This window comes from Adiantum capillus-veneris, chromosome 2 (assembly GCF_014529385.1).
Source record: "Adiantum capillus-veneris isolate H3 chromosome 2, ASM1452938v2, whole genome shotgun sequence".
Classification (NCBI taxonomy): domain Eukaryota; kingdom Viridiplantae; phylum Streptophyta; class Polypodiopsida; order Polypodiales; family Pteridaceae; genus Adiantum; species Adiantum capillus-veneris.
In genome coordinates, this window is record NC_140932.1 from 55,053,076 (window position 1) to 55,072,952 (window position 19,877).

Genomic DNA, 19,877 nt, shown 5'->3' on the forward strand with positions numbered 1-19,877 from the left:
CTGCTAGTTGCATGAGAGGACATAGAATCCCAAGGTAATTTGCTAGTCCACAAGCTGCATGCAACCTTCGGGAAAATCCCATAGCACATCACCTTGAATGCCCTGCTTACAAGAGCAGGCCCATAAAGTTCCTATTTCTTTTTAGCAGGGATGATAAGCGAGGGCACACCACGTCTCATGAGTTCATTGGATGATGTGCATGTATATCACTTGAGACTGCATCATGGCACCTTCCTCAAAGCATCCGATTCAAGCAAGCAGCAGTCTAGTTAGGAACATCGAACCACCTCTGCATACAAAGTTTTGTTGTCTTGGCGAGGAATTTCATATGGAGTGTGGATTGCCATTGGAGGGAGTTGATCCGCATAGCTTGACAGGAAACAATGACATCTCTGAGGAGGACTGGGAAGCTGTCTTTATATGCCCAAACCCTATTTCGAGTAGCCAGAAGAAAGTGAAGGCATACCATGCTCGGTCGGAGTTCTTACAAAAGCTTGTGTGGAGACACTGGGATGTCTACCAGGAGGGTCCCTCATGTATGAAGTTGGGACTCAATTTGCAAAGGCCTTTGCATTGGAAAATTGCAGTGAATCTGGCAAACATCAAATTTCTTGGGCTATCTTTGCAGAGAGGGCAATGAGAGCCTCAGAAGAAAGACACAACTTGCGAAACAAGATCAAGAGGTGGGAAGAGCAGATGAGTGGTAGAGGGAGAGGTTCCAAAACCACTGCTGCCTCTACCAGATCATCATTGAAAATAGAAGGTACGTCTGTACCATTGTCAAGCGTGCCTACAGGAGGATTCTTGGTACAATTGGCAGAGGAGGATAGCAGGGCACTTGCAGAAATGAAGAATATTGCAGAGGGCAGATTGCAAGGCTATAAGTCAAGACTAGAGGGTGCAAAGAATTAGGTAGAGGATCAAGTCAGAGAATTGCATAGGGCTGAGGGTGCTCAAAGCTCAAACACTTTTGCTATAAAGTTGCAAACTGAGATTGATTACGTGCAAGACCCTGTAGCTCGACAACGCCTAATTGATTTAATTGGACAATTCTCGAGTACTACTAGATAGAACGTTGCTGAATTAGAAACCAATGTGGCTAAAGCAAAGTTGCATACCCTCCTACATATGCTTCACTTTGTTTTGGAGTATGTGGTTCACTTCCATGTGGTTATGTGGTTAGAGTGTTTTGGATTGTATGGTTATGTACTGTATGAGCATATTCTATTTCTGCTATGTGCTATATAGCACAAAATAGTGCTATATGGTCACAACATAGCCATCATCTTCATGGAGTGGGTGGTTATATGCTATGTTCCATGTGGTTATGTGCTATGTGCTTTATAGTTCAATCTACGTGCAACATGTTCACAAAAGTACCTTCATCTATTTGGAATGTGTGTGATTCTATGCTATGTGCTCTGTGTGGTTACGTGCTATGTGATACGTAGCACAATGGACATGTGTAATAGGTGCTATAGAGCATAACCTGTATGCTATATGCTCACAGTATAGCCCTGAAGTGTGTGTTAAATATTGATATGTGCTACATAGCACAATTGTTTTATGTGCTATGTGCTAAATAGCACATTTTGTGTGTTATATGTTCACAATATAGCCCTAGAGTGTGTGGAATAGTGAATTGTGATATATAGCACAATCTCTATTTTTGCTATGTGCTACATAGCACCATCTCTAACTGTGCTATGTGCTACATAGCACAATATTTGTGCTATATGCTATGTGCTATGTCTCATATAGCCTATTGCATATCATATACCCAACAAGCTTGTGCTATATAGCATATAGAGAAAAATTTTGGGCTATATCTGGTAAAACGTCTCTCTGCTATGATCTACAGTGCATACTCTATGTAGCACTTATAGCACATTATACTTGGACTGTGCTATGTGCTATATAGCACAGTGCATATCATATACCACATCAAGCTTGTGTTTATAGCATATAGAGTAAGTGCTTGTCTTATATGTGGTATTGCAAATAAGGGATAAGATTCACGCTGCATATTCTTTTCAGCAATCTACTTTTGTTGGGTTATTGAGACTTAAATTAGATGTGTTGTCTTCTTTGTTTCATAGGCACTACTTGCAGAAGTAGAGACCAACATAGCACAGGAATCAGAGCACTTTAAATTTTGTGTTGCCATGGAGAAGACTTCACATAATGTGGGGGCCACTTTTGATGAAGCCTTTTCCTCTTGTGGATTTTGAGCAGAGCATTAGCGAGGTGGCACTTAATGGGTTCTACCATTGTGTAGGATGTGGATTCCCGTTCGATGCCAGAACCTTGGATGTATTCTCCTTGCCTTGCATCCATGTGTACTATATGCTATGCTTCGTGCATGTATTTAGGGATTAATTCTATAGTGTTGCACTAGATTGCAACATATCTATTCCCCTAGACCTAAGCATATGATTGGTCTGAAGGTGAAGAGTGATATAAAAGAATCAAGTGCAAGTAGTCACTGTGTCAATTATTTACTGGTACTATTGCTGGCCCACTTTCCATTGGGAGTTTAAACTCTTGCATTTAATGAAATCATTTGCAGGTACAGACATCTCAACAGAGACCTGTATACAAGAATCATTGAGGACAAAAATAGAGAGAGTCTCTACACAAGCCACTGGTAGGTACCAAAATCAGTATTTATGTGTGTATTTTGGGATATTCCAAGTGAGACTTTGTAAATAGCTTGCTTTGTAGAAAAATCATTGCATGCTGGCTCCAACAAAATGATGCATTCCACAAGGAATAATGGCCTGATTACCCCAGGGATGCAGCCAGACCTTGAAGCCGAGTGTGCCGTAGGGGATGCAGTACGTGGAGTATTTGAAAACATCTTGATGGCAAAGTCTTCTGCAGCCAAATCACCTAGGCAACAACTAACTCCAAGAAAGTTGTTGCGTTCTCCGTTGAGTGCCAAAGCATCACCAAGTGTGGACACTAGAGATGAAGCATCAGATGAGGCAGTTGCAGATGCGGTGAAAGAAACAACCCCTCCAGAGGGAAAGAAGCCAACACCAAAGCGCAAGAAATCAAATCCCAAGAACTTAGGTGGAAGTCCCAAAATGGATATACCTCTTGATTCGTTTAGGAAGAGGAAGAAACCAAATGCAAAGCAATGAGTGTGTTTTTGTTGTAACTTCATGCAATTAGAAGATGTCTTTAGAAGGCATGTGCAATCCATTGCACCCCTATTGTATCCATGCTCATTGATGAATCAAGTGTTGGAATTTGTTAGCGACATGTCTCTTAATTTTTTGCATCGAGTAGTTTTAAACTATTTGATTTATTTTTTGTACATGTTTAGTAATATGTCTTGGATAATCAAGAAGCTGAAAAAAGAGGAACTTGCATGAAACGCACTCACTCTTCAGGGTTTTTAGATGAGGGGTCTGTAGGTTCACTGGCTCAGTCTTATCCTGTGAAGAATCCAAGAAGGGGTGCTATAGCTTCCAGGGGGGTTACAGGAAAACACAAAGTGTCTTTTGATACAGTTGAGGGGTCTGTAGGCTCACTGGCTCAGTCTTATCTTGTGAAGAATCCAAGAGGGGGTGGTACAGCTTCCAGGGTGTTACAGGAAAAAAAGAGAGTCTTTTGATACAGTTGATCCCTGCACACCTACTAGTACTGCTGAATTTGTTCCAAATGTGCCTAATGCAATTGATGTGCAGGTTGTGCATGATGATGTGCATACAGATGTTGACCGTGCTAAACTTGAAAAGGGTACATTAACCACCCCCACCACAGTTGAATCTGGCACAGATGCCATTGATGATGCTATGGTAGTTGATGCCTGCACAGATGCCATTGTTGATGCTACGCTAGTTGATGCCTGCACAAATGACATTGTGGATGCTATGGAAGTTGATGCTTGCATAGATTTTGCTACTGATGGCGATGTTAATGATGGTGGAATAGAAAGTATTGTTCATGTTGTCATAGATGTCCTTCTTGATGCAGTTGTGGCTATGGGTACAGATGCCACTATTGAATCTCGCACAGATGCCATTGCTGATGCTACGGTAGTTGATGCCTGAACAAATGACATTGTGGATGCTATGGAAGTTGATGTTAGCATAGATGCCGTTGCTGATGGCAATGTCAATGATGGTGGAACAAAAAGTATTGTTCATGCTGTCATAGATACCCTTCTTGATGCAGTTGTAGCTATGGGTACATATGCCACTGTTGAGGATACCAGAGGCATGGGTGAGGAGGTCCTCATTGAGAGAGAAGCTGGAACACGTGAGGCAGTGGGTACAAGTGATGTCACAGCCCAAGCCGAGGTGGTCTGTCCAAGTGATGCAGCTGATGACATTGTTGATGCAGAGGAGGCAAAGGGTACATATGCCGCTGTTGAAGATATGGGAGGCTTGGGTGAGGAGGACCTCACTAAGAGAGTACTTGGAATAGGATCAACAATGGGTAATGGTGATGTCGCGGCTTCTGCCGACATAGATAAGGTAGGTGGAAAAGCAATTCAATCGGGAGAGGCAATGGGAGAAGTTGTCGTGGCTGCTACGTACATGAAAGAGGCAAATACACATAATACAACTGAGGCATGTATAGAGCAAAACAATGAGGCAGGGAAAGGCACAGAGGTGCCCACTGACAGAGCAGTTCCATCGGGAGAGGCAATGGGAGAACATTTCATGGCTGATGTGGACACGAAAGAGGCAGTTACACATGATACAACTGAGTCTTGTATAGATCCCACTATTGGGAATACCAAAGGTAAAAGTCCAGAGGTCCCTATGGGTCGAGCGACTGCTACAGATACAAATGAGGCAGGTACAAATAATGCAGATAAAGAGGCCAAAAATGGACATGAATATAAGAGGCAAGAGAGGCCAGAGTGTCTTGTGGTAATGCCAGTACAGATTGTTGCACTGCCTCTTGTGTCTTGTGAGGACAAGAAGAGAAGGGACAATTTATGCATCATACTGGATGTGAATGGGCTTCTCTTAAGGACGTATAAGGTCTCCTTCTACAAAGGAATAGCGAGAAGCAGTACTCCTAATTGGGCAAGATCAAGGTATTCGGTAGTCACTGGGCCAAATGCTACAGGAAAGATGCAATTTGAATATGTGGTCAGGCCCAATGCATCAATCTTTTTGCACGCACTATTGCAAAGAGCACAAGTTGCACTATGGAGCTACATAACCCAGGACAATCTAGCACTTGCTTTGAGTGCATGCTTTCCTACACGGAACAAACAATTTCTCCTCAATATTATCAGTCAAGAGGGGTGTAGAGAGGCGAGCTTCAAGCTAAATGAAGTTCTTGGGATCCCTCCATCTAGATATAACGCAAAGCCCATATTTTTCAAGTGTTTGAAAGACTTTTGGAAGCACTATCCTAAGTTCAACTCTGATAATACACTCGTGGTGGATGACACACTCTTCAAGTGTCTGCTCAACCCTCCCAGGACTTGGGTGTGTCCTACTTCATTTGAACCAACTGAGATTTGTCAGTCCCCAATTTACCTGGTTAGCACATTGTTCCCTTGGTTAGTCAAGTGGGCAGTCTCACCCAACCCTAATGCTTATGCAAAGATGAACCAGTTTGAAAATCCTTCGGACATAGTGTCTGCTCGTGTCATCATCCACTATAGAAGTCAACGAGAAGTATATAGGGAAGGTTGATTGTGATTATGGAATCACGTATACATCATTTTGCGCACTAAATGTACTTGCGATTACTATACAAAAAACTGACATGTTCAAAGTTCTCTAAACTTAATGATTCAATGATGTAATTTTATTTTGGTGATATGATGTTGTCATACTCTGATAGAGTCTTGCTACATGGCACACATAATAACATAGACAGGACCATCAGGCTATTATTACACATAGTTATGCTATATAGAACTCATACTGCAAGAAATAATGTGACATAATAGCATAGATAGGGGGATTGGCCTCTTATTACACACACTTACGCTATATGGCACACATAGTGCTCTCAATATGTAATATAGCTCGTTCACATACCACACATCATATCATAGATAGGAACATTGTGCTATGTGATACACACACTTTTACTGTATAGCACACATGTTGCTATCTTACTACAATAGAGTCCTTTTATAGCGTAGACAGGGACATTCGGCTATTATTACACACACTTGTGCAATATAGCACACATAATAGCCTAGGTAGAGACAATGGACTATCTTGACACATTACTTGGCTACATTTCTCATATAGCAGCATGTACACAACTCCATAACACCCAATGGGTAGCTATTCATAAGAGTGAGATGTTTAACTTGGGAGTTATTCATTGTAAGAATGAGACATGTTTACCTGAGAGTCATCAAGAAAGTGAATGGGATGATCTTGATAATGTTTTCTTCCCAATCGTTTCCGACAAATATCTTGGCTAACTTTCTTCAAGGTGCAACATGTTCACAATAGTAACCTCATTATCTGAAATGTGTGTGATTCTATGCTATGTGCTCTATGTGGTTGTGTGCTATGTGATACATAGCACAATGGACATGTGTAAGGAGGTACTGAATGGTGAAGGCTATATAGAACATAATATAAGAATGTTAAATAGGCATCATGTTGCTTCATAGGGCATGGCATTGTAAATGGTTTCATGTAGTTCCGGAGATAAATAATATGTCTTTGAGGTAGCATCTACCAAAGGCATGTCAAACTTGATTGCCCGAACAAGGTGAGAGTACAGGTTAGTAACTCCCCTATCATCAAGTAGAGTGTAGTGATTTGGGTCCCCCTCTTGCTGTTGATAATAACACCCTGTGACAACATAAGTGTTTTTATCACATTTGTTTTTCCACTTATCTCTTAAGATGCAATCTGTCATCCATTTTCTCTTTGTAAATCTCAAAAGAAAGAACTCTACACCTTCTGCATTGCCAGCGTCTGCATTGACTGCAAAGTCATCACCTTCAATGAGATACTCACTCGGCATATCCTGGGATCCCTCAAATATTGGAGCTTCATCTTCTGGTACATCACTCTCTTATGGTACCTCAGAGAGTGGTTTCAATGCCTTATGTGTCCACTTGCCTGCATATGATTTTCTGGAACAAGTCCTCCAACGGCCCTTCATGCAAGCATCACAAAAACAAGAGAGCCGCCTCGTCCTTAATTGAGTAGGATCATCACGACAAAAGCCTAAAATGCAATGGAGTAATCGAGATCATGGTACTCTCTCACAACCCCATATATTATACCTGTCTACTTCTGTCTCTTTTACTAGCCAAAATTTCTTGTTTATAGTAGGACTTGCTTTAGTGGATTGTTCATAAGAGCTACATGCAGCATTGGACATTGTTCTCGTAAAAAATGAAACCACGTCTGCAGATTGCCTAAGAACAACTCCATTACTCTTGAGTTGTTCATGTGTAAGGTCTCTCTTTATCACAGCGCCAGCGTCATCATGCTCCCCCTTGCCATGGCCAGAGCCAAAAAAATTCCATGTCATCTCTGTACTTGTTAGTTGGTAATATCTAGCAACAAAGTAAAATCGCCTTGCAGCCTTGAATTGCGAGGCTACACCATCTGACCACACCCAATGCTTCTTGAAATTCAGCCCCTGGTCTTTAAGCCACTGATCACAAAGAAGAAAACAATGCTAGACAAATAGCGTATCATGTTGCCTATCATCGGAGATGTAGAAATGCATATGCTTGATAATACTATCATCTTCATTGTCACGCATGTACGTTATGTGAACAAGGATGGTGCATTGATATGTATACCAATGCATGGGTTGTACTTCATTTTGCTCTTTGAACGAGTAATTTTCAGCAAAGTCTACTACAGATATAATGGTATCTGAAGGAAACACCTTCAAACATTCTCTGTATTGATGTGCCTGCCATCTGTAAGTGAAATTGTGCTCGATGAAGATTCTGATGTCGTCTTTTATCCTCCATGTTAGCTCACTTAAAGCCACCTGTTTGAGTGACAACATATTTCTCTTACTTAGACCATGCTTAGTTTGAACTTTAATGTCCTCAAAGACTTGCAGTGGAACTGTCTTTGTCATTTCTGCACGTTCTCGTGGACAAAGGATGAGCTTTTCCACACCACAATTTTTGCATTGGCCCATCAAGTAGGTGTGTTTATGGAACATATCCCCCTCAACCTTTGTACATACACATGATTCCCACAACTTCGTGATCCCTAAAAACGAGTGCTCAACAGCAAGACATTCTGCATTCACCCCATCTGATTTTCAAACATTGCATTTACATGTACATGACCTCCGATGAAAACCAAAAGCAGATGAGCGCATAAAATTAAATGCATCTTTGAGATACATCAGTTTGATATGATAAACACAATAGCAAGTATTTCGGTCTTTCAATTTTCGCATGAACCAAGGCTTCAGCTTCTCAAAGGACCTTTGGCCAATTCTCACATGTGGGTGGCTATCTTTAAACTTCAAGAAATACTATGTTTGCTTGAAAAAAAATGCATTAGAATTACATTTTGCTATATATCACACATAATAGCATAGCTATAGATGCATTGGTATAAATACATATAGCTATGCTACATAGCACAAATAATAGCATAGATAGATTACTCAGCTTTCATTACATGCTCAATTTTGCTATATAACACATAATAGCATAAATAGGGATTTTTAGCTTTTATTACACACACATCACACACGTCTGCTATATAGCACACATACTGCTCTCATGTTATAACACAGTTCTTCTACATAACACAGAAAATATCATAGACAGGGATATTGTGCTATTATTACACATATCACACTCTGCATAACACACATAATAGCATAGACATGGATACTGTGCTACTATTACACTAAAATCTGCTATGTAGCACACATAGTGCTCTCATAATATTATATAATCTGATAACACACATATTACCATAGATATATATATTGTGCTATTATACACACATGTCTGCTATATAGCAGACATGATGTTGTCATACTCTGATAGAGTCCTGCTACATGGCACACATTATAGCATAGAGAGGACCATCGGGCTATTATTACACATAGTTATGCTATATAGCACTCATACTGCAAGAAATACTATGTAAGGTCCCCAACCCGCCAATACCAAGATCGGGATGGGATCCTTGATAGGTCTCTAGGTCTGATAAAAATCAAAGTCTCTAAACAAGAAAAATACAAGGAATAGACCTTTACCATTGACAATGGCTTGGGTCTATAGCCTTAGAAGAAGACCTAGTCCTGTCTCGCAACCAAAACGGGACAATCGTATTAAAAGTACAAAAAACTATTTCGGCCTTATAACTTCCACAAATTGGGCTAAGGTATCCTCAACCAACGCTTTTTTCCCCCTAACATATGTGAGGGCACAGCCGCTGGTGGACTCCTCTTCCAAGTGAATAAGTTTTCTAAACGTTTTAGTGCGTAGGGATGGATAGTTACCTGACTAATCAGGTCCACCCGTCCATGATTGACAACCTTAGTCAAACCCCACTTACCACCCCACACTCACACATGATTCTTTTGTTTTTTATTTACTACCACATTCTTATCACAATTAAAATAATGATTCCTTGTATCTTTCATGAGAGAATTTTATTAAAACAGCCCTTGAAAACAATATTGGAAACATTCTTTTAGCAAACAGATATCTTTAAACTTAAGACAGGGTACTGTCAATCAAAACATTATCCATAATACCCATGACCAGTACTCTTCTTGTTTCAAGACCACCTAAGGGTGAAAAAAAATGGCATCCATTCCTTATTCACAATCCGAAGTGGATAAACCCCCACCCAAGGTTCCGGGTGCCCATACACCAAACCAATTGCCCACAACCGGGCAGCTCCCCTAGGATAAAAAATGGTATCCTAACTTATGTAGAGACATCAAGACATGACACGGTGTAGAAACTCATCGTTCATGGGGGTAACCGACTTATCCGTGGCTAGAAAGCTAATCATTATTCATCAAAATATACCAAGGAGTCGAAGTTGTCTTGAGACAAGTTATCTTAAGGATGATCAATCATATCTTTCCTAATTCAACCAGTTTTAATCCAAACAATTCTTTCCTACTTTATAAAAAAATGCACGTTGATTTCTTGGAAGTTACCTTTTGACCAACTATTCCTTTTCTGATTCTTACTCACTCCTTACGTATGCAATGTTAACTTATAAAAGAACTTAAACTATTTAAAGACTTAATTGAATAATGGAAAACCCACCTGGGATTGATTGGCCATATGCTGTTGCACTGGCGCCTGAAGACTCTCCTCCGTAGGCCTACTACTAGGCCCAACTTCATCGTCGTGCGACGCTCTAGTTCGTTTTGTAGCTACGTCCTCATCATTAGATGTAGGATTTTCTCGGGTCCTTTTAGGTGCCATAACTTCTTATCCTTATAAAAAAGAACGTCTAATCATTAGGTAAATAGTCCAAAAGCTAGACTTATCCTTTGTATCCAATTTTACCCAATTTTGTGTTAAATTTGTAGTCTTAATTGGTAGATTCTTGACCTAGTAATTTCTTATTTGTCTATATAGGCATGATAACTTTTTCCACAACTTCCCTAAGGATTTTCTAAGCTTTCCTAATTTTCTTATAATTTTCTATATCTTTTGACTAATTTCCCCATCGAATTTTAAGCTTGAAATCTGCTTATTTTGAGCTTAATATTTATTCTATTTATTTTCTCTTAAAGATTTCATTTCCTCAACTTTATATCATAGGTTTACACTTACTATAATTTTCCTTAAAAAAATTGATCACAAAGTCTATTTATTTTAATTAATCTTTTGTTAAAAATAGGAGTTTTGGTCTATTATAATTTTCTAAACTCACTAATTAACTATGGTATATTTATCACAAGTAGATAAGGATATTAGACCTCTGGTATTTATCTTATTATTTTTCAACCTAATTATATAATTTCCATCTTCATTTTTTAGTTAAAATTAGGATAATTGACTTAAATAAATATTTATACTACTTTTCTAACCTTGACATAATTACCACGGCCTCTTTATTATGTAATCTAGCTTTGATAAATAGAATGTAATCATATAACATGATTTACTAATTTTCCCTATTAAGTTCTAGCTAGAATTAGTATATTTTGACTTAGATAAATATCTTTACTAAGTTTCTAACCTTGACATAATTACCATGGCCTTTTCATCATGTAATCTAGCTCTGATAAATAACATGTACTCAAATAGCATGATTTAATAATTTCCCTCTTTAGTTTTTAGCTAGATTTAGTACAATTTGACTTAGATAAATATCTATACTACTTTTCTAGCCTTGACTATCACAACCTTTTTATCTTATAATCTAGCACTGATAAATAGCATGTAATCATAGCACATGATTAGCTAATTTTTTCCTTTAATTTACCCTCAATAATAGTGGTTTTCACTAGGATAATTATCTAAAATAATTATCTGTAATTAAGATATTTATCTCGGGTTCCCTAAGATGTATTTTACCTCTAATAATTATCTTAAAGCATTTTAAATCAATTTGCTATTTTCCCCCTTTTAATTTATCCTAAAAACAGTGTAGTTTTGCTAAGATAATTAGATAAACTAATTATTTGAGGTTAAATAATTATCACAAGTTTAATAAGATGTAATTAATCTCCGATAATTATCTTAAAGCATTTTGAATCACTTTGCTATTTTTCCCTAAAAGTAGCATAATTCTGCTAAGATAATTAGGTAAACTAATTATCTGAAGTTAAAATAATTATCACAGATCTCCTAAGATGTAGTTCATGTGTTATAATTATCTTAAAGCATTTTAAATCAATTTGCTATTTTTTCCCTTTTAATTTGTCCTAAAAATAGTGTAATTCTGCTAAGATAATTAAATAAACTAATTATCTGAGGAAAAAATAATTCTCACCAGTGTTGTAACATGTAATTAGCTTTTGCTAAATAACTTAAAACATTTTGAATCAATTTGTTATTTTCCCCCTTTTAATTTATCCTAAAAACAGTGTAATTCTGCTAAGATAATTAGGTAAACTAATTATCTGAGGTTAACATAATTATCAAAAGTTTCCTAACATGTAATTAACCTCTCATAAATAACTCAAAGGATTTTGAATCAATTTTCTAATTTCTACCTTTTAATTTATCATAAAAAGACTGTAATTTTGCTAAAATAACTAGGTAAATTGATTATCTATGAGTAATATAATTATCACGGGTTCCTTTACATGTAAATAACCTCTGACAAATAGCTCAAAGCATTTTGAATCAATTTGCTAATTTCTCCCTTTTAATTTGTCCTAAAAACAGAGTAATTCTGCTAAAATGATTAGGAAAATTACTCAAAAAATTATAAAATAATTTTACTAGCTTAATGATAATCCAATGCAGCTCTAATAATTATCTGAATATAATCTAAATTTAATTAATATAATTCCCATTAATTTATGGTTAATATGGACAATTTCAGTCCTAATATGATATAATAGTTAATTAGCTTAATATCCCTAAGTTTAATTTACAACAATCAATAGAGAATATTTAATTAAGAGAGGATTTTTGAGTATACATAAGATTAAGCTTTAATTTATTAAGAAAATAGGTTAACCTAGCTTTGCTAATTAAGAAGGATTAGGCTAATTACCATTTAATTTAACCAACTAGAGCTTAATCTCTAGTAATTTCTGTGTAGCGGTCTCTCTAGATGAGAGAGAGTGTATCAAGGCTCCGAGTCTGTCTAAATTGTGAAGCAAGGGTTATATTTATAGGTTTCTTGGCACTCACAGGCTGGAAAATGGTAGTAATTAACTTGCATCCCAAGCAGCCCTACATGTCAAAAAACATCCCCTGCTGCTAAATCTAGTCCCGGACAGGTTCCCTACAACTCCAAATAGCCCCCCTAACTTCCACAATCGATTTTTACTAATTTTATGGATTTTTAATGATGAAAATTGGAAATATCAGTAATTTCTAGAACCTTAGGATAAGAAAGTCTTTATCAATAATAATTACTGAAACCATCCAATTTTACTTAACACTAGAATGGTAATAGGACACTTTTATGTCCTTGGACACTTTTGTGTCCTGTTAAGTGACCATTTTGCTTGAATTATTTGAAGAGTATGAAAATGAATTTTTAGGTGCTATATATCCACAAAGTTGCCTTATGAGCTGAAAAAAACTTAGCATTTTGTTTTGAGTATTTATCGCACCATTAACCTTACTCTTGCACAACATTTCTGAACCTAAATTGTGTGAAAAAATGGGTCCTATTTTTGGCTTTTTTTCAATTTTTGGCAACTATACCACTCTAAACTTCATGTTTGTGAGGTTTAGATGGCTAGAGGTTAGGCCTTCATAGTTCTCAACATGTTTTCATGCTTGTAGGGAGAGCTAAGTGTTAAAATTGAAAGTTATGACCAATTTACAAGAATTGCATAATCCTGTTTTTTGGCCAAAATTAGCACTTTTATGATTTTTTTGGTGGCTTTCTTGACATCCAAATTCAATTTTGATTGTGTAAGTGTAATGTATAACATAAAGCGAATCTTCCTTGAGTTTTGGGGGACCTAATATGCTATATAACATAGTATATGATGATGGTTGCGTGTTTTGATTGCTGAAGAATACGATACATTTTAGAGTAGCAAGTATAACTTTCTCAATATTGCTAGTTTCTTAGGCCAATTCTGTGTATTTTGTAGGTAGTAGCCATATCAAATCATAGACTACAAACTTGGCTAGATATTGAGTAGTTTCTATGGGTTTCTAGAGGTCATAATGCTAAACCCAGTTTTTTCATGTTTGCTGTATTTAGCACTTTATCATTGCCCCCAAGGTTCCAATTGTAAGAGATCCATTATCCTTTTGACATGCTCCATGGCTCCTTTTGAATCTAGAGGCCCAAAGGCTAGGGAACTAAGAAAACATGTATATAGTATCTATATTGAGCGTGACTATAGAAACTTTGATGATAGGTCCGCAGAATGGCAAAAATGCAACTTTTTTGTACCTATTTTTTTTGCCCAAAAAACAATTAGTGAGGTAAAAGCAACCATATGTTTTGGTCACCAACCCATTGAAGTTAACGGGGCATTTTATCTCATGTCCTACAAAAATCTCCACTCTTATTTATATGCAATCAGCCGTAAGAAATTACTGTTTTGGGCAAAATGCACTGGTCCATCTACTTTGGAGGCTTGTAGTGACCAAGGGATGAGAAAAATTACAAGTTTCTCATTTTTTCCGTATGTAGTAGTTATTGAACTATAAGCTCATGAAAGTATTTTTCAAAATGAGTGGATCTACTATGGTTTTGGAATTTTTTCCCAAAACCCTGAAAGGACACTTTTATGTGGACCTGTTAGGTTACCATTCTAGTGTCCTTTCAGGGTTTTGGGAAAAAATTCCAAAACCATAGTAGATCCACTCATTTTGAAAAATCCTTTCATGGGCTTAAAGTTCAATAACTACTACTTATGGAATAAATGAGAATTTTGTAATTTTTCTAATCCCTTGGTCACTACAAACCTCCAAAGTTGATGGACCAGTGTATTTTGCCCAAAACAGCAATTTCTTACGGTTGATTGCATATAAATAAGAGTGGATATTTTTGTAGGACATGAGATAAAATGCCCCGTTAACTTCAATGGGTTGGTGACCAAAACATATGGTTGCTTTTACCTCACTAAATGTTTTTTGGGCAAAAAAAATAGGTACAAAAAAGTTGCATTTTTGCCATTCTGCGGACCTATCATCAAAGTTTCTATAGTCACGCTCAATACAGATACTATATACATGTTTTCTTAGTTCCCTTTGGGCCTCTGGATTCAAAAGGAGCCATGGAGCATGTCAAAAGGATAATGGATCTCTTACAATTGAAACCTTGGGGGCAATGATAAAGTGCTAAATACAGCAAACATGAAAAAACTGGGCTTAGCATTATGACCTCTAGAAACCCATAGAAACTACTCAATATCTAGCCAAGTTTGTAGTCTATGATTTGATATGGTTACTACCTACAAAATACACAGAATTGGCCTAAGAAACTAGCAATATTGAGAAAGTTATACTTGCTACTCTAAAATGTATCGTATTCTTCAGTAATCAAAAAACTCAACCATCATCTAATAGGTATTATTATCTCGTTTTCTGACCCTCCACTGGAAGGCACTGCTTCCAGCATGTTCAAGGTGGTTTTGTTCCTTTGCTCGAGTTCTTAGGGCAATCAAGAATCAAATGAGTAACTCCACACTCGGTGCAATATGCGTTGACTCTAATGATTTCATCATGAGGACAGTTTCTTAGCCAATGGTCTCCACCACACTTGTAGCAGGGTCCTGTAGGCTGTTGAGGTGCTCCTTGAGCTCCTCTTTGTTGGTATGCATGTCTCTGCTCGCCCATGCCTCGGTTGGCTACGAACAACAATGTTCGTTCATCCAAGCTATATCTTCCTTCTCCTGCTGCCTACAATGTCAGTGGTCCTGCACCTCCTATCATGCTCCATGGTTCTAGTGTTGAGGGTTCTTCCGGTGGATAATAGGCAGGGTTGCCGCATATCCATTGGGATCTTCATAATATGCATGCATAGGAACCAAAGCCTTTTCTTCTGATTCGGTTACTATTGGTGTTTATCTTATGCCAACTGGTCGTAATCCGGGTAGGGGTGGTTGTTTCCCCAACACATGTTGTGGTCTTTCTACACCTACAGGTCCTGGTAGGTTGCCTGCTTGATATCTAGACATCGGTGGAACTTGAGGAGATCCTACCTGAGCTTGGGGAGCATAAGGTCTCTCTCTCACATATCCCTTGTTATAATAACATTCCTTCGTCCCATGGTTTGTCCATTTTTGCTCAATAGCACACCACTTGGGCTGTTTAGCCTAGGGTTTGGCGTACAAGTTAATCTTTTTTAGCAGTTCCTCTACAAGCTGCTTTTGGTTTACAACTACTTCTCCTTTTGGTGTTGTCTTAGAAGACTTGCTTCCACTTTGTTGTGAGGATGAATCGTCGTCAAGATCCTTGAACTCACCCTCTTTGTAGACCACACAATTGTCTACAAGGTAAAGAGCCTCTTTAGTTAACTCATTCAACGTCGTGATCCTCTTCATATGCAAGTCCTTCTGGAGATCTGCATTCCTTAGTCCTTAGATAAATATAAGCATAAGTCTGGACTGAGCTGACAGTTCTTCCACATGGCAGAACTTAACATATCTTTTTAGTCGTAGGGATGCCTTACGCACAGATTCCCTATCTTTATGTTTGAATTTATGGATTTGTGAGACGGTAGTCATTAGCTATCCCCCTTTGTGATAATTCCTCGATAAACTCGTCAAACACCTCCTCCATAGACTCAAAGTCTCTACGCTCCACAGAGTTGAACCAAGTAGCAGCGTCATCCTCTAGGGTTAGTCCAAACCCTGCAAATTGGGTAGGGAAGTCTAACACCTCTTGAGCTCTAATTACACGCACAAAGGCTGCTACATGATCTCTAGGATCCCTGTTTCCCGTGTATTTCTTGTTTACCCATTTTTGCACTTGAGAAGGTCTAATTCTACGATGGTCTACAAATCTCATCATTGGATCCCCTCGTCCCAATCTATATACCTCCTCTGGTCTTTTGTAGTAGGCTAGTTCCTCTCTCAGTGGTGCTCCTAAGCCATAATTTCTAACATTTCTTGCAAGAGATGGTTCATCTCTGCGAACTCGTTATATGGGTGGTCTTCCAGGCTCTGTTGACCCTTGAGTTTTTGGTTTACTCTCTCCCTGATACCGTGAATAGAGTGGTGGTTCTTGTAAATCCCTTAGCCCTCGTGCGGCTTGATAACCATCTCGATTTCGGTCTTGCTCTAATGTTGCACTTTGTCAAAGCCATGCCTGCAATGATGGCTGAGTTGCTGGTTGGTTTTGGTTGTTGAATGTATGCGGTCGGGCGGAATGTGAGGTCGCGTCATACTCCTCTAAAAAGGGATTTGTCGACTTGCTAGGGGTGTAGGTGGCTCTTGGCACTTCATCGGGGGCATATGTTGCTCCTGGAACTGTTGCCTTTTCTACCTCCTCTGGGAGAATATGTTGGTATTCTTGCCCGTACCTATCAACAAAAACTATATCCTTCCCCATAGCAATTTCATAAGAGAATAAGTAAAGAACCTTGTCTTTGCTTAACTCATTTGGGTGTGGTTCCTTGCAGCGAAAGTAAGACATCATTCCCTCACTCTCATGTTTGTAAATTCCCACATTCTCATTAAAAGTTGAAACCCTGGTTGTTTTCTTATCATACATAAAAATCGCTCCAGGTCGATCAATGTTTGGTGGAGGTTCTTGAGTTTCTGAAACCATTTTCCCCTTCTCCAGATTGTCTCCATATCTGTTGTAATCCTCAAGGTTACTAACTATCAGATAATGGTTCCCCTTTTCATCTCGGAATCTATCTCCATCATCATAGACTCGAAATATCTCCAGTCTCTGAGTTGGTCTTTCTTCAATACAAATACACTTACGTCCTCGATAGTTAGAATAAACTAGGGCTCCCCTCAAGTTTTTTCCTTCTAAGAAGATCACAGTGAACTTGGAATCATTCAAAGGATTAAGGGAGGTGCTTCCTTCTGGCATTTGTCCATCATAGGTGAAACCTCCTGGCTGTTGATGTTAGGAAATAAGACGTAGCTAAATAGATAATTGAGTAGATTACTTAATGGAGAGAGACAGATTTATATACACGAGATTATAGAGTAGAGAGAGAGAGAGAGAGAGAGAGAGTACACACGATATACGTGGTTCACCCAATGTGGGCTACGTCCACGGGAAAGCAGCCACTCAATGGCTTTAGTACTTCAAAACAAGAAGTAGTTTACAAAGGGATTATACCCTTAATGGAGCTCCCGCCTTGCTTCACTCTCACCACCTCACACTCACCTTGTTGCATCAACTTCACACACTATCAAATGTGTGTAGAAATGGCCTCCTTTTATAGGCCAAAAGGGTTGCCCTCTCTTATGAGAGACAGCCATGTGTAGCCGCCCTTGTGCGAATAAGTCCAAATCGGACCCTCCAATCCGCCCATGTGTGTCCGCCCTTGAGAAGACAAGTCCGCTTTTAAATTCGGCCACCGGCCATTGACTTCCGACCACCGGCCACCGGCCATTGACTTCCGACCACTGGCCATCGGCCATTGACTACCGGCCACCGACCAACCGACCGGTTGTTTTCCGACCACTTTCCGGCCGCCGTTCGGCCATAATATTCTGGCGAAAAGGAATATTCCGGCGAAAAGTTGCCCCTGATTCTTGTCCGTGAAAATTTTGGTTTCCGGTGAGTGATTTTCCTTCACGCACGATGGCTTCTCCTCATAATGGGGGCCTTACAAATGTGCGCTTTTACCACAGAAAATTACAAGGGTAAATCAGGCTCCATACTTAACAGTTGACTACCCATCATGAAGAAGGATTTGTCTGATGAAGTGTCAATATCACTACCCACCTCAATAATCAGTGCTAGTGGATCTAGCCTTGCCTGAGTTACACTCTCCTCGGTGGACACTAAGCTACCTTGGTCACCTTCGACCTTTTGGTCTCTACAAATGTATCTTTCTGATCTTAAATTCATTAAACTTATTAATGCAATTTATCACAAATCAAACCACTCACCTAGGAAAGGATCAGTCTCCCGCACAACTTCTTGCTTTGCTGCTGAATATACCTGTACACAAGCGTTTAATTTCGGCAATTGAATCAAAGCATTTAATCGCTAGAGATTATCTTAGTAATGATTGGTGTAACTGGAGAGTTAACCTCAACTACTACTGTATTTTATACACTGTTGATGTTCTGGATTAGGTCTGCTAATCTGAAACTGTACTTCCCTCGGATGTTGGTCAATTTACCTGAAAAGTCTGAATTCAGTCTTTGCTCCGTCAAAAGGTCAAACAAGGTATAAATTCACTTCTGAAAGAAGTTCTGGAACCCTTAAGCCAAATGGAACCTCACTATATAAGCTTAGTTAATTTTTCTCTTCAGTAGGCCCTAGTAGACATCCTACACGTAGGATGTCTCTTGCTCTATTTTGCGTGGATTTTTGCACTATGGATTCTCCTTGATGTGCTGAGTCCACAACTGTTTTTACTTTTTTATTTGGACACCTATAAGCTGGTCAATGGATCAGAAATCTGATCCGACAGTCTGCTATTGGTCTTGATCAGTCTAATCAACTCTAATTTGGACCAAAATTGACTAAGAGGCTTGCCTCAGGCTATACAACACCTTGCTATGCCCACAATCAATATCTGGCTTCAATTTCTTGCTTTAGACATCCTATGTGTAGCATGTCTTTTTGCTCAGATTAGCTTCAAATGCAAAGCACAGACTCTCCTTGAGATGTTCATCACTTTGGTATGCTCAAAATTAGGTTTGGAGTGCAAAATCACACAGATGACATCCTACGCGTAGGATGTCTTTTTGTTCTATTTGACCCCAGACTTGACCCACATCTTTCCCTTGATGTCAGTAACCTAGTGGTATGCTTAGATTTTGGTTTGGACTTCAAAAGTCCCCTATTTTAGCTGTTCTAGCCTTTTTCAGTCAAAAGTGCTAAAGTTTGCTTAGAATCCCATTTTCTCACCCAAATGAGATGAAACCTCTCTCAGTCACTCAATATATCATGCAGATCATGCTCATGCAGCCATCCTATGGTTTTGGTCTTAAAATAATACCTTGGCACAATTTGGGTAGGATGTTTGACAATTTCAGTCTATCTGGCCTTATCCTATCAAGATATGGTCAAATTTCCACTTTTCAGTTGAAAATAGGATAAACCCCACCTTTGAACACACTTGTCAACTCAAAATTCCAAAATTCCTACCATATTAGCTTGTAGACATCCT

General features: G+C 38.7%; 2 pseudogenes; both read right to left on the minus strand.

Annotated features, from left to right (window-relative positions):
* Window positions 1–6,597: 6,597 nt before the first annotated feature.
* On the minus strand, window positions 6,598–7,113 carry LOC147462815 (uncharacterized; annotated as a pseudogene).
* Window positions 7,114–16,084: 8,971 nt separating this feature from the next.
* Window positions 16,085–17,338, minus strand: LOC147462816 (uncharacterized; annotated as a pseudogene).
* Window positions 17,339–19,877: the final 2,539 nt, after the last annotated feature.